Below are 12,437 nucleotides of genomic sequence, written 5' to 3' on the forward strand. Positions count from 1 at the left end.
TGAAGTCCAGGGTGGGACCTGGGACTCCGCACTTATGGCCACTCCCAGTGACACCAAGACTGCCGGTCCTCTGACTGTACTGAGTAACACGTGTTTACACTTCTCCCTGAGAAAATTTACCTCTTCTTTATTTTAAAATATATTCACACCTATTTTGGGGGGAGAGGGGTGTTTCTTCTGAATTTTTAACTATTGTTTTGGTACAAATAGTTTCTGTATGTCCATCTTCAGCTCTGTGTCCTTCTTAAGCTTCAAATCTGCATGCTCACATGCTTCCTGAACATCTCAGTGCAGATCCTACCAGATCGCAACAGGACATGTGCAAAACTTGCCTCATCCTCTAGCTACCTCCTTTCCCAGTGGATCCCACGTCCATTGAAGACATCACAAAGTGGTAGAATTTCAGAAGGATGTCCACCAGCATCCTAGTGCCCTAAACAGACCCCGCCCACCCCAATACCAAATGTCTGTCTATTTAAAAGAATCATGGATATAACCTTGAGGTAACAGCAACTGTAAAAAAGTGACAATCTGGTTTGGAAGCATTCTCTCTGATTTGCTGTGTCATAAAGAAACTGTCAAGGCAACAGGCCATGGTGTGTTAAACAGTTCTAAGTGAGCCGGTTCCTATAACACAGATTTTCAAGAGCTTGCCCAGACTTTCATAGCTCCATTCCAAGTTCCATTTGCCAGGTTGCAGAGGGGAGCCCTCCCAGGGCACTTGCATGGAGAGGACCCTGTAAATTGCTGATCCACTATGTTTTTTCTAACTCTTTAAGTTTATTTGGTATTGAAGCTCTTGTCGTAAGTGCTATGGTCAACTAGCAACGGCAATATGGCCATTCCAGTGGTTTATTTGAGCATTCCAGAGACAATGCACAGTGGTGTTCAATAAGAAGAAAGGTTTTTAGTTGGCTGCTATTATAGGCATTACAATCTAAATGTTATGTACATAACATAATGCATATATAGATATATACACATACACAAATATATACACATACATTGGTACATACATAGTGTGATAGTTACTTATATGTGTCTACTTGACTGGGCCTTAAGCCAGATGCCAGGCTCTGGGATTTTTGCTGTGCCATCATTTGGGCACTCCCTCTGTATTTGTCCTTGCACACCAGTCTAGAACAGGGGTGGGCAACCTTTTTGTGAGTGTGTGCCAAAACCAGCAAAATCTCTGACTCAAAATTTTTCTGCTTGCCAACCCTAATTTTTTGAGAACACGTTATGCCTACTTGATATCTCTTAAGGTGTACGTATGTGAAGAACCTTGGAGAAATAATAAAATTCATTCAAGCGACAGAAACACAGTATATGATGATGAAAAATACATTTATTTTTTAATGTATACATGTACACTGAGAGTCCGACAGAAAACTCTATGACTCCGTTTGATATTTATCAGTTGGACTTTTGCTGCTGCATCACTGATGACAGAGATTTGACATCAGGTTTATATTTCGTGATCTTCAGAGATATGCACGAGCTACTACTTTCATCCGTCAGGCTACTCCTATCAAAAGACTTAACAAAATTCATCACTGAGAACAAAGATTCACAAGCGTATGTGAGCGAAACCAAAACACTGGTCGGATCTAGGAAGGCAGGGAGAGTTAAGGCAGAGGCCTAGAAATTGCTCTTCCCCTCTCTTGTCAATCCATGTCTATGGTCTTTAAGATGACTTGCTATGTAAAATTATTTATTCATTTAAGATGCACCTACACTGAATTTACCTGAAAAATAAAAAAGTTGATGTTAAGAAAAAAATTGTAAATGGAAGATTATAAGGGAGGGTTTCGCGTGCCAGCAAAAGTTCCTGGTGTGCTATGTTTGGCATGCGTGCCAGGGGTTGCCCACCCCTGGTATAGAACTTCTCCGCTTAGGCCCATCTGGTGTTTTCTCATGGGCTATGTTAGACACATGCTCAGGGAAAAGTGGTGACACAAAATGAAGAGTTGACAATGGAGGAGAGTTTGGAGGGGACAGAAGATCAGGACAGTTTTCACAGAGGGTAATTATGCAGGTCTATTACAGCGCCTCCCCGTGGGACTCCTAGAAGCAATCTCCTCTAACCGCAGCCCAATCACTGCAACATGGCTACAGTATGCTTTGTCAAAAGCAAAGCTAATCTTAAGGGTCTTTTGACCTTGTTTGGTTCTCCATTGCCTCCTAGATGAAACTGAAGGTTCTTCACAATAGGTCCCATCCCCTGTCACTCCTTCCTCGTCTTATCCCTACTCAGTGCACTCTCTACGTTTCTGCGACCTTCCAAACGTCCATAGTGGGAGTTTCTGGCCGGATCCTCCCCACGAGGCCTGGGCATCAGGCTGCACAACTGGGGGTTCTACTGGGGAGGTGGCTAGGGTGGGGCCCTGGGGCTGAGGAGGCCCTGACCCCCCGCCTGGCCCTCAGGCCAGCCAGCTGAGAACACGCACAGTTCGGGGCACAAGAGGGCCTGTCTGGGAAGAGACGCTCACTTACCACGGCTTCACCCACCAGGATGCTGGGCGCAAGACCCTGCGGTGAGGCTTGAGGCTGGGCCACGAGGGAACGGGGTGGAGTGGGGCTTGCCTGCCCAGGTCTGACTGGGGTGGCTACGAGGTTGTGTGTGTGTGAGGACCCATGGCTGCGGCCACGGCTGGGGCCACAGGGGCGGCGAGTGCCTCCCCTGGGGGAGCTGCGGGTGCCCCTGAGGAAGTCGGTGCCCAACCGAGCCAGGAGCTGCAGTGTGTGTCTGGAGAAGCGGAGGATGGTGAGTCGGGTGGCCCAGGAGGGGTGGGTCTTTGGGGTCCTGCAGTCTTGTGATGGGGTAGCTGGAGGGGAGGGCAGGGAGGGAAACTTGGGCAGTGTCCGGCCAAGGTGACCAGGCTCTCTGCCCTTTCAGACCAAGAGGCATGAGCACCTGGACACATCCCGGGGCATGTCCCTGTGTGAGGTGCGTGGGACAGTGGAACTGAGCAGGAGGTGAAGGGGACGCCAGGCCTGGGGTACTCGGGCATCACGCAGGTGGGGAGGTGGGCCTGGAGACACTGAGGCCAGCCCCCCTATGTTCTGTGAGTGCTTGGAGCCCTGGGGGGCAGCCAGGCCAGAGGATGTGTGCAGCACGGGATACGCACAGCCCACAGGGGCAGAGACCCAGGCCACCTGGAGGCAGGTGCTGAAACTGATGGGGTTTGTCTGTGGCCAGAGCAGCTGGGAGGGCAGGAGAGAATGGACAGGTGGGGCTCACTGTCTGCTCCCAGGGGTCAACGTGGGTGCCACTCCTGGGGCTGGTAGCCTGCCGGAAGCCTGTCCACCCTTGCTGCTTGACACAGTCGCTGCAGGGAAGAAACATCTGCACAGCTTATGTTTCAAGGCACCTGGCGTATATGGCATATGTTTGCTCCCCCTCTTAAGGCTGTGTTTTTTTTTGTTTTGTTTTTTTTAATATATTTTATTGATTTTTTACAGAGAGGAAGGGAGAGAGATAGAGAGTTAGAAACATCGATGAGAGAGAAACATCGATCAGCTCCCTCCTGCACATCTCCTACTGGGGATGTGCCCACAACCAAGGTACATGCCCTTGACCGGAATCGAACCTGGGACCTATCAGTCCACAGGCCGACGCTCTATCCACTGAGCCAAACCGGTTTCGGCAAGGCTGTGTTTTAAACAGGAATACCACCCTGAGAAAGGCTGTTTCCCCAGGTGAGGATTTTCCCCTCGAGTTAGGGAGGGAATAAAACCCCTTAACTCAGTGCCAGGGGGGGGTGGGTAGTTAATCACTTTAAGTATGAACAATCACACTGAAGCTACATAATCTTTACTCCCTGGAATGCAGATAAGAAACGCCCCAACCTTTGAAATAGAAATGGATAGGATTAAAATCAACTGGTGTGAACACGGATGTAACAAGACCATAAAACAGAGAAACTGGCTGGAGAGCCTGGCTAGAGAACCTGGCTAGAGACCCTGGCTAGAGACCCTGGCTAAGAGAATCAACTGAAAGCTGCTGTCTGTGTCCTTCCTTCTTCGCCGAGTCCTCCACACCTTTGGGAACCCCTGGACCTGCTGGGGCTGCACCCCAAAAGAGGGCGCCCGAACAGGGTTCCCCTAGGAGCTGGAGCCGCCTGCGCCAGCGCCCTTGTGTGCGTGTGGAGAAAGAGGCTCCTGAGGCCGCAGGAAGTGGACGGAGATCACCCGTGAGAAGGCGGCGTTGCCTACCGGGGTCCCCCCGCCCCCCTGTGTCGTCCCCCAACACCCCTCCGCGGTCAGCACGTGGTGAGGCCGGAGCCGGAGAGAGGAAGCGCGGTCCGGAGGGAGGCGGTTGTCCAGAGGCTGCAGCTGCGGCCCCGGCACAATGTCAGAGCCAACGCTGGCCCAGGCTGGTCCCGCGGGGGCCCGGGAGGACGCCTGTCGGGAGTATCAGTCATCCCTCCAAGACCTGACCTTCAATAGCAAACCGCACATCAATATGCTGACCATGGTAGCCGAGGAGAACCTGCCCTTCGCCAAGGAGATCGTCTCTCTCATCGAGGCCCGAATCGCCAAGGCTCCTTCCTCAGAGAAGCTTCCTGTTCTGTACCTTATGGATTCTATCGTGAAAAACGTTGGGCGAGAGTACCTCGCTGCCTTTGCTACAAATCTAGTTGCAACATTTATTTGTGTGTTTGAAAAGGTGGATGCAAATACTAGAAAACGTCTATTTAAGTTACGTTCCACATGGAATGAGATATTCCCATTGAAGGAACTTTATGCCCTGGATGTCAGAGTCAATTCATTAGATCCTGCTTGGCCTATTCGACCTCTACCCCCCAATGGGAATACATCTAGCATCCATGTGACTCCTACATTTCTCAATAAATCGCCTGAAGAGCCTTCAGCTGGAAAGATTCGCCACTCTGGGTGTAAGCAGTCACACATGCAAGACTTTAAGCCACCTTCCAGGGAAGGAAGAAATGCTAAGAGAAGCGCTGAACAGGATGTTCGTGATCCAAAGCGAAGAAAAAAGACTGAAGAGGAACGGCCGCAAGAAACTACCAGTCAGCCTGTGGGTGGGCTCAGGTTTGAGGGACATCGGGGTCAACCTGTGGGAAGTCTGAGGTTTGAGGGACCTCACGGTCAGCCTGTGGGTGGGCTTAGATTTGATAATCCCGGAGGTCAGCCTGTAAGTGGACATAGATTTGAGGGGGGTCATGGTCCATCAGGAGCTGCAAGGAGGTTTGATGGGCCTCACGGTCAGCCAGCAGGTGAGATCAGATTTGAGGGCCCTTTGCTACGGCAGGGAGTCGGAATGAGGTTTGAGGGCCCCCATGGTCAGTCAGTAGCTGGTCTGAGGTTTGAAGGACAACATAATGCACTTGGTGGAAACCTTAGGTTTGAAGGTCCACATGGTCCACCAGGGGTTGGGATCAGGCTTGAGGGACCTTTAGTCCAACAAGGAGGTGGAATGAGGTTTGAGCGTCCTGTACCAGGAGGTGGACTGAGACTTGAAGGGCCTCTGCGTCAAGGTGGTCCAAGATGGAAAGGTTGTCACGCTTTCAGGTCTGATGGGCAGCCAGGTCAGCCCTCACTCTTACCAAGATTTGATGGATTACATGGCCACCCAGGCCCTAGATTTGAAAGAACTGGTCAGCCAGGCCCACAGAGATTTGATGGACCACCTGGACAGCAGGTTCAACCAAGATTTGATGGTGTTCCTCAAAGATTTGATGGTCCACAACACCAGCAAGCATCAAGGTTTGACGCTCCCCTTGGTGTTCAAGGCGCACGATTTGACAATCATCCTTCACTAAGAAACGAATGCGTTTCTTTCCATCAGACTGGTCCATATCGTGAGCCACCCGGCCATACTTTTAATGCCCCATCCCAAGGACTGCAAATCCAAAGACACAAACAAATATTTGATTTGCCTCAAGGACCCAATTTTAATGGACCACATGGCCCTGGGAACCAGAGTTTCTCAAATCCCCTTAGCAGAGCTTCTGGGTACTCTTTTGATGAAAAGAATCTTCAGAGCCCTCAATGTGGAAACTTTGGCAATTTACCTGCTCCGAGAACAGTAGGAAACATTCAGGCATCTCCACAGGTTCTGACTGGCGTTGCTCAGCCAGTACCATTTGGCCAGGGACAACAATTTTTACCAGTTCATCCACCAAATCCTGGAGCATTTGTTCAGAATCCTTCAGGAGCTCTTCCTAAGGCAGATCCCGATAATCACCTCAGTCAGGTGGATGTCAACGAATTATTTTCAAAACTGCTAAAAGCAGGAATTCTCAAATTGTCCCAGCCTGATTCAGCGACAACACGAGTCAATGAAGTTGCCGCTCAGCCTCCCGCTGAAGAGGAGGAAGGTCAAAATGAAGATCGAGATGTTCCAGATCTTACCAATTTTACAACCGGAGAGTTAAAACAACGTTATGAGAGTGTTATAAATCGACTGTACACTGGTATTCAGTGTTCCTCTTGTGGAATGAGGTTTACAACATCACAGGCAGACGTATACGCAGATCACTTGGACTGGCATTATCGGCAAAATAGAACTGAAAAAGGCGCTAGCAGAAAAGTTACTCATAGACGTTGGTACAACAGTTCAGCAGACTGGATAGAATGTGAGGGAATAGCTGATTTGGAAGAACGTGCAAAGAGCCAGTTTTTTGAAAAGGTGCATGAAGAAGTTGTGCTCAAAACTCAGGAAGCTGCTAAAGAAAAGGAGTTCCGAAGTGTGCCGGCAGGGCCAGCTGGAGCAGTGGAGAGTTGCGAAATCTGTCAAGAACAATTTGAACAATACTGGGATGAAGAAGAGGAGGAGTGGCATTTAAAGAATGCCATTAGAGTGGATGGAGAGACTTATCATCCATCATGTTATGAAGATGACCAAAATACATCTTCATTTGATTGTACACCATCTCCCAGCAAGACCCCATTTGAAAACCCTTGGAACATTATGTTGAACACTGTCAAAAATGAATCGCAGGAGCCCCGTGACAGTCCCAAAGTTAAGGAAGAACAAATTGATGCCCCACCAGCTTGTACAGAGGACAGCACAGCAACACCCGTTGAGTGGAGAAGAGCCTCTCGGAGCTGCTCCCGAGACGTGGGCTTTAGCCGTAGGAGGGGGGCGCGGGCACCTAGCGGGAGGCCATCAGCAAGGGCCCGGCCTGTCTGGGGCTCTCAACATCAGCCCCCTTCCTCTCCAGGCAAAGATGGGAAGTGCCCAGTCACGTGGCCTGAGCAAGCCCCTCCCCTTCTTAGGTTCCGGAGGGTACGGGTGACCCCTGCACCAGGTCCATTAAATGAAAACAGAAAATGATACAGTTGAGTCAGTTTAAATAAAATGAGAAAAGTATGTTTTTCTTTTTTTTTTTTTAAAAAAGCTGCTGTTTGGATCTAGGTGAAGAATTTTTTTTATGTATATATAGAACTCTCTGTAGAAATGGTCTAGCTGAGGCAGGGCCTTCAGCTATCATTTGGTTAATAAATACATTTTCGTATTTGCATAGCCCACTGCCTGCACAGTTTCCGGTGCTTGTGTGAAAGTTCTGTAGATGTGTGCAAATTTAACAAAACGAAATTGTTATGTATAAAAATGTATGATTTTCACTTGTGAAACTGTAAATTATAAATAAAAGCTATTTTTGCTACCCCCCCCCCCAAAAAAAAGACAATTGTGTCCTCAGCCGCCAGCCCTCTCCGCATGCACCTCCACACCTCTGTATTTTACTTCTGCCACCGCACCTCCTCTGAGTCTTGGTATGCTTTTCTCTTTCCTTCTAGCTGTAGAATTTCCACTCAGCCAGCCTTCCTGTGTTTCTGGATGATGTCTTGTAGTTGTATTTTGAAGTGGTTGTGCGAGGCAGCAATCTCCGGTGTTTACCTATGCCGCCACCTTGGTTTTCGGCCTCAATTTTTGGTTTTAATCCCCACCCAAGGATATGTTTTTATTGAGTTTTAGAGAGGAAGTGAGAGATTGATTGGTTCCCTCCTATACCAGTAGACTTGTACACATCCTAACCCATGCTCCTCAAGTCCAATTTGCCCTTTGTTTTGCTGGCTTGTTACCTTTAGAACATAAAGATCCTTTGCAGAGCAGTCTACTCATGTCTCAAACTTCTCTTCACTCGCCACCCAAAATCGCTCACACATACACATTAGCAATTTGCCATCCCAAGAGGTAAGGAGAGTCCAGATACGTGATGCTCTTTTCCCCTCATGGGGCTGGAGGCCAGAGGAGCAGGGAAGGGTGATACTGTCCATATTCTCTAGAAAACCTGGAGTTGCTAAAAAATGAAAGCGAAAGAGACTGAAAAGGAAAAGACATTGGTTACATGTATCCTCCTAGCACCCTGTAAGCTAAATGCAATTCTGTGTGGTGTTCTATGCGCCTGCTTTTAATTGGCCCTTCTCCCTAGATTTCTGTGGATTCCTCATGGTCTCCCTCTGTGGTCTCCTCTGTCAGCCTGGAAAGGCAGAGGTCTGTCCAGTTGCTGTCGCCGGCCCTCTTCCCGGTGCCCTCCAGCACTCCTGCAACTTGAATGTGCAGATGAATAATGCGAGGACCTTGCCAAAATACAAATTCTCATTAAGTCCAGGGTGGGACCTGGGACTCCGCACTTATGGCCACTCCCAGTGACACCAAGACTGCCGGTCCTCTGACTGTACTGAGTAACACGTGTTTACACTTCTCCCTGAGAAAATTTACCTCTTCTTTATTTTAAAATATATTCACACATATTTTGGGGGGAGAGGGGTGTTTCTTCTGAATGTTTAACTATTGTTTTGGTACAAATAGTTTCTGTATGTCCATCTTCAGCTCTGTGTCCTTCTTAAGCTTCAAATCTGCATGCTCACATGCTTCCTGAACATCTCAGTGCAGATCCTACCAGATCGCAACAGGACATGTGCAAAACTTGCCTCATCCTCTAGCTACCTCCTTTCCCAGTGGATCCCGTGTCCATCAAAGACAACACAAAGTGGTAGAATTTCAGAAGGATGTCCACCAGCATCCTAGTGCCCTAAACAGACCCCGCCCACCCCAATACCAAATGTCTGTCTAGTTAAAAGAATCATGGATATAACCTTGAGGTAACAGCAACTGTAAAAAAGTGACAATCTGGTTTGGAAGCATTCTCTCTGATTTGCTGTGTCATAAAGAAACTGTCAAGGCAACAGGCCATGGAGTGTTAAACAGTTCTAAGTGAGCCGGTTCCTATAAAACAGATTTTCAAGAGCTTGCCCGGACTTTCATAGCTCCATTCCAAGTTCCATTTGCCAGGTTGCAGAGGGGAGCCTTCCAGGGGCACTTGCACGGAGAGGACCCTGTAAAGTGCTGATCCACTATGTTTTTTCTAACTCTTTAAGTTTATTTGGTGTTGAAGCTCTTGTCATGAGTGCTATGGTCAACTAGCAATGGCAATATGGCCATTCCGGTGGTTTATTTAAGCATTCCAGAGACTATGCACAGTGGTGTTCAATAAGAAGAAAGGTTTTTATTTGGTGGCTATTATAGACATTACAATCTAAATGTTATGTACATAACATAATGCATATATAGATATATACACATACACAAATATATACACATACATTGGTACATACATAGTGTGATAGTTACTTATATGTGTCTACTTGACTGGGCCTTAAGCCAGATGCCAGGCTCTGGGATTTTTGCTGTGCCATCATTTGGGCACTCCCTCTGTATTTGTCCTTGCACACCAGTCTAGAACAGGGGTGGGCAACCTTTTTGTGAGTGTGTGCCAAAACCAGCAAAATCTCTGACTCAAAATTCTTCTGCGTGCCAACCCTAATTTTTTGAGAACATGTTATGCCTACTTGATATCTCTTAAGGTGTACATATGTGAACAACCTTGAAGAAATAATAAAATTCATTCAAGCGACAGAAACACAGTATATGATGATGAAAAATACATTTATTTTTTAATGTATACATGTACATTGAGAGTCCGACAGAAAACTCTATGACTCCGTTTGATATTATCAGTTGGACTTTGGCTGCTGCATCACTGATGACAGAGATTTGACATCAGGTTCATATTTCGTGATCTTCAGAGATATGCACGAGCTACTACTTTCCTCCGTCAGGCTATTCCTATTACAAGACTTAACAAAATTCATCACTGAGAACAAAGATTCACAAGCGTATGTGAGTGAAACCAAAACACTGGTCGGATCTAGGAAGGCAGGGAGAGTTAAGGCAGAGGCCTAGAAATTGCTCTTCCCCTCTCTCGTCAATCCATGTCTATGGTCTTTAAGATACTTGTTATGTAAAATTATTTATTTATCTAAGATGCACCTACACTGAATTTACCTGAAAAATAAAAAAGTCGATATTAAGAAAAATTTGTAAATGGAAGATTATAAGGGAGGGTTTCGCGTGCCAGCAAAAGTTCCTGGTGTGCTATGTTTGGCATGCGTGCCAGGGGTTGCCCACCCCTGGTATAGAACTTCTCTGCTTAGGCCCATCTGGTGTTTTCTCATGGGCTATGTTAGACACATGCTCAGCGAAAAATGATGACACAAAATGAAGAGTTGACAATGGAGGAGAGTTTGGAGGGGACGGAAGATCAGGACAGTTTTCACAGAGGGTAATTATGCAGGTCTATTACAGCGCCTCCCCGTGGGACTCCTAGAAGTAATCTCCTCTAACCGCAGCCCAATCACTGCAACGTGGCTACAGTATGCTTTGTCAAAAGCAACGCTAATCTTAAGGGTCTTTTGACCTTGTTTGGTTCTCCATTGCCTCCTAGATGAAACTGAAGGTTCTTCACAATAGGTCCCATCCCCTGTCACTCCTTCCTCGTCTTATCCCTACTCAGTGCACTCTCTACGTTTCTGCGACCTTCCAAACGTCCATAGTGGGAGTTTCTATGCAAGGAGCCTCGGAGTCCATGGACCTCAAGTCACAGATCCCTTTCATAGACTGCAACATTGAGCATTATATAGTAGAGTACCTGACAACGGCTTGTTTTATTTAGGATCTTGAATTGAAAAATAGTTATCTTTGTTTTAAAGCTGCATTAAATTGGGAGGGGATGTCTCACAAAGTAAAGCATCTTTAGACCTAGAGATATTCCTATAGCCATGACTTTGGAAAATAGGGTAGATCAAGTTTGAGAGAAGGGCATTTTCCCTCTGAATTTAATTTTAATTTGGGAAGGATTAAGGGTAATTCGATTCAGACAAAAAATTTAATATCTTTAAAATGTCCCCTCTCTTCACGTTATTTGATCTGAGAAGATGGATGGATTGAGTAATTGGGAGGAGGGGTTACTGGCTCACAGCCAGGAAAAAGCCTGTGCATTCTGAGTCAGTTGCTTGGAAACAGGAAGCCAGGCCTTCCAAACCTTTTTTATTTTTTTTGTCAAAGCAACATGGGCTGTGTCCAGAGAGCTCCCTTACATTTCTGCAGGCGCTTCCTTCAGGTCTTCACTCCCATGTCACCTTTTAAGAGCGGCCTCCCTAACTCACCTTTATAAACTTGCAATCGTCCCCTCCACTTCGGCACTTGCTGCTGCTCTTTGTTGCTTAATATTTTTCTCCTTAGCACTTACCACAATACAAAATGCTATATATTTTTCTCTGTTCCCATTTTTCCCTCTCAAATAGGAGCTCCACGTGGACAGAGAATTTGGTCTTGTTTTGCTCACCGCTGTATCTCCGGTGTCCACCACATAGGAGGCATTCCATAGATACGATGAAGCTGAATACAGCTCCTCCGTGGAGCCTTTTCTAATTCCTCCGTGGAGCCTTTTCTAATTTTCTCACTCACCCCGCGTGTGCTCCTGTAGCGCTGTCCCTCGGCAAAATTAAACTCATTATTGATCTGACATTAAAGCTCGCGTCTTCCATCTGGGATTTATTACTTTCAAAGGGTTTAGAGATGATAAGCACCTATACAAATTAGGAAAGATTTCAATGACAGCAGAATGTGAAAAAGACAGGATTTTAGTGAACAAATCAGATTCAAAAGTGAGTGAGGTTTGAAAAAAAAAATAACCAACCAGCCACCCACCCTCCCAACCCACGGAGTTTCAGGCTGTGCAACAAGTGAATCAAGTTCCTCAGCGTGGACCTGATCCAATCTCAACGGAGCTTTGTGCTCAGTGCTGGTGCCACGCTCAGCAGCGGCCTGCAGCACACTCGGGAGAGGGGAGACTGGAAACAACACTATCAGAAGGAATTGGGAATATTGAGCCTGGGAACGAGAATTCTTGGGGATATAATAGATGTCTTCCGATAGCTCAAGGGCTGTCATATTGCTGAGGAACTGTTTCTTCTGTGCGGTCTTAACAGTTGGAAATTACAAGGAAATCTATTTTGGCTCAATTCCAGTACAGTCTTTGAGGGTTCTGATGCAGGCTGTGTTGGGGCAGGGGTCAGGGTGCCACAAGTCCTATCGGCTGGGTGGGTGCCTCCTGTGTCCT

General features: G+C 47.1%; 1 pseudogene; it reads left to right on the forward strand.

Annotated features, from left to right (window-relative positions):
- The first annotated feature begins 4,354 nt into the window (after positions 1–4,354).
- LOC102417613 lies at positions 4,355–7,289 on the forward strand (annotated as a pseudogene).
- Positions 7,290–12,437: the final 5,148 nt, after the last annotated feature.

The sequence above is a fragment of the Myotis lucifugus genome, unplaced genomic scaffold (assembly GCF_000147115.1).
Source record: "Myotis lucifugus unplaced genomic scaffold, Myoluc2.0 scaffold_78, whole genome shotgun sequence".
In the NCBI taxonomy this organism is placed as follows: Eukaryota; Metazoa; Chordata; class Mammalia; order Chiroptera; family Vespertilionidae; genus Myotis; species Myotis lucifugus.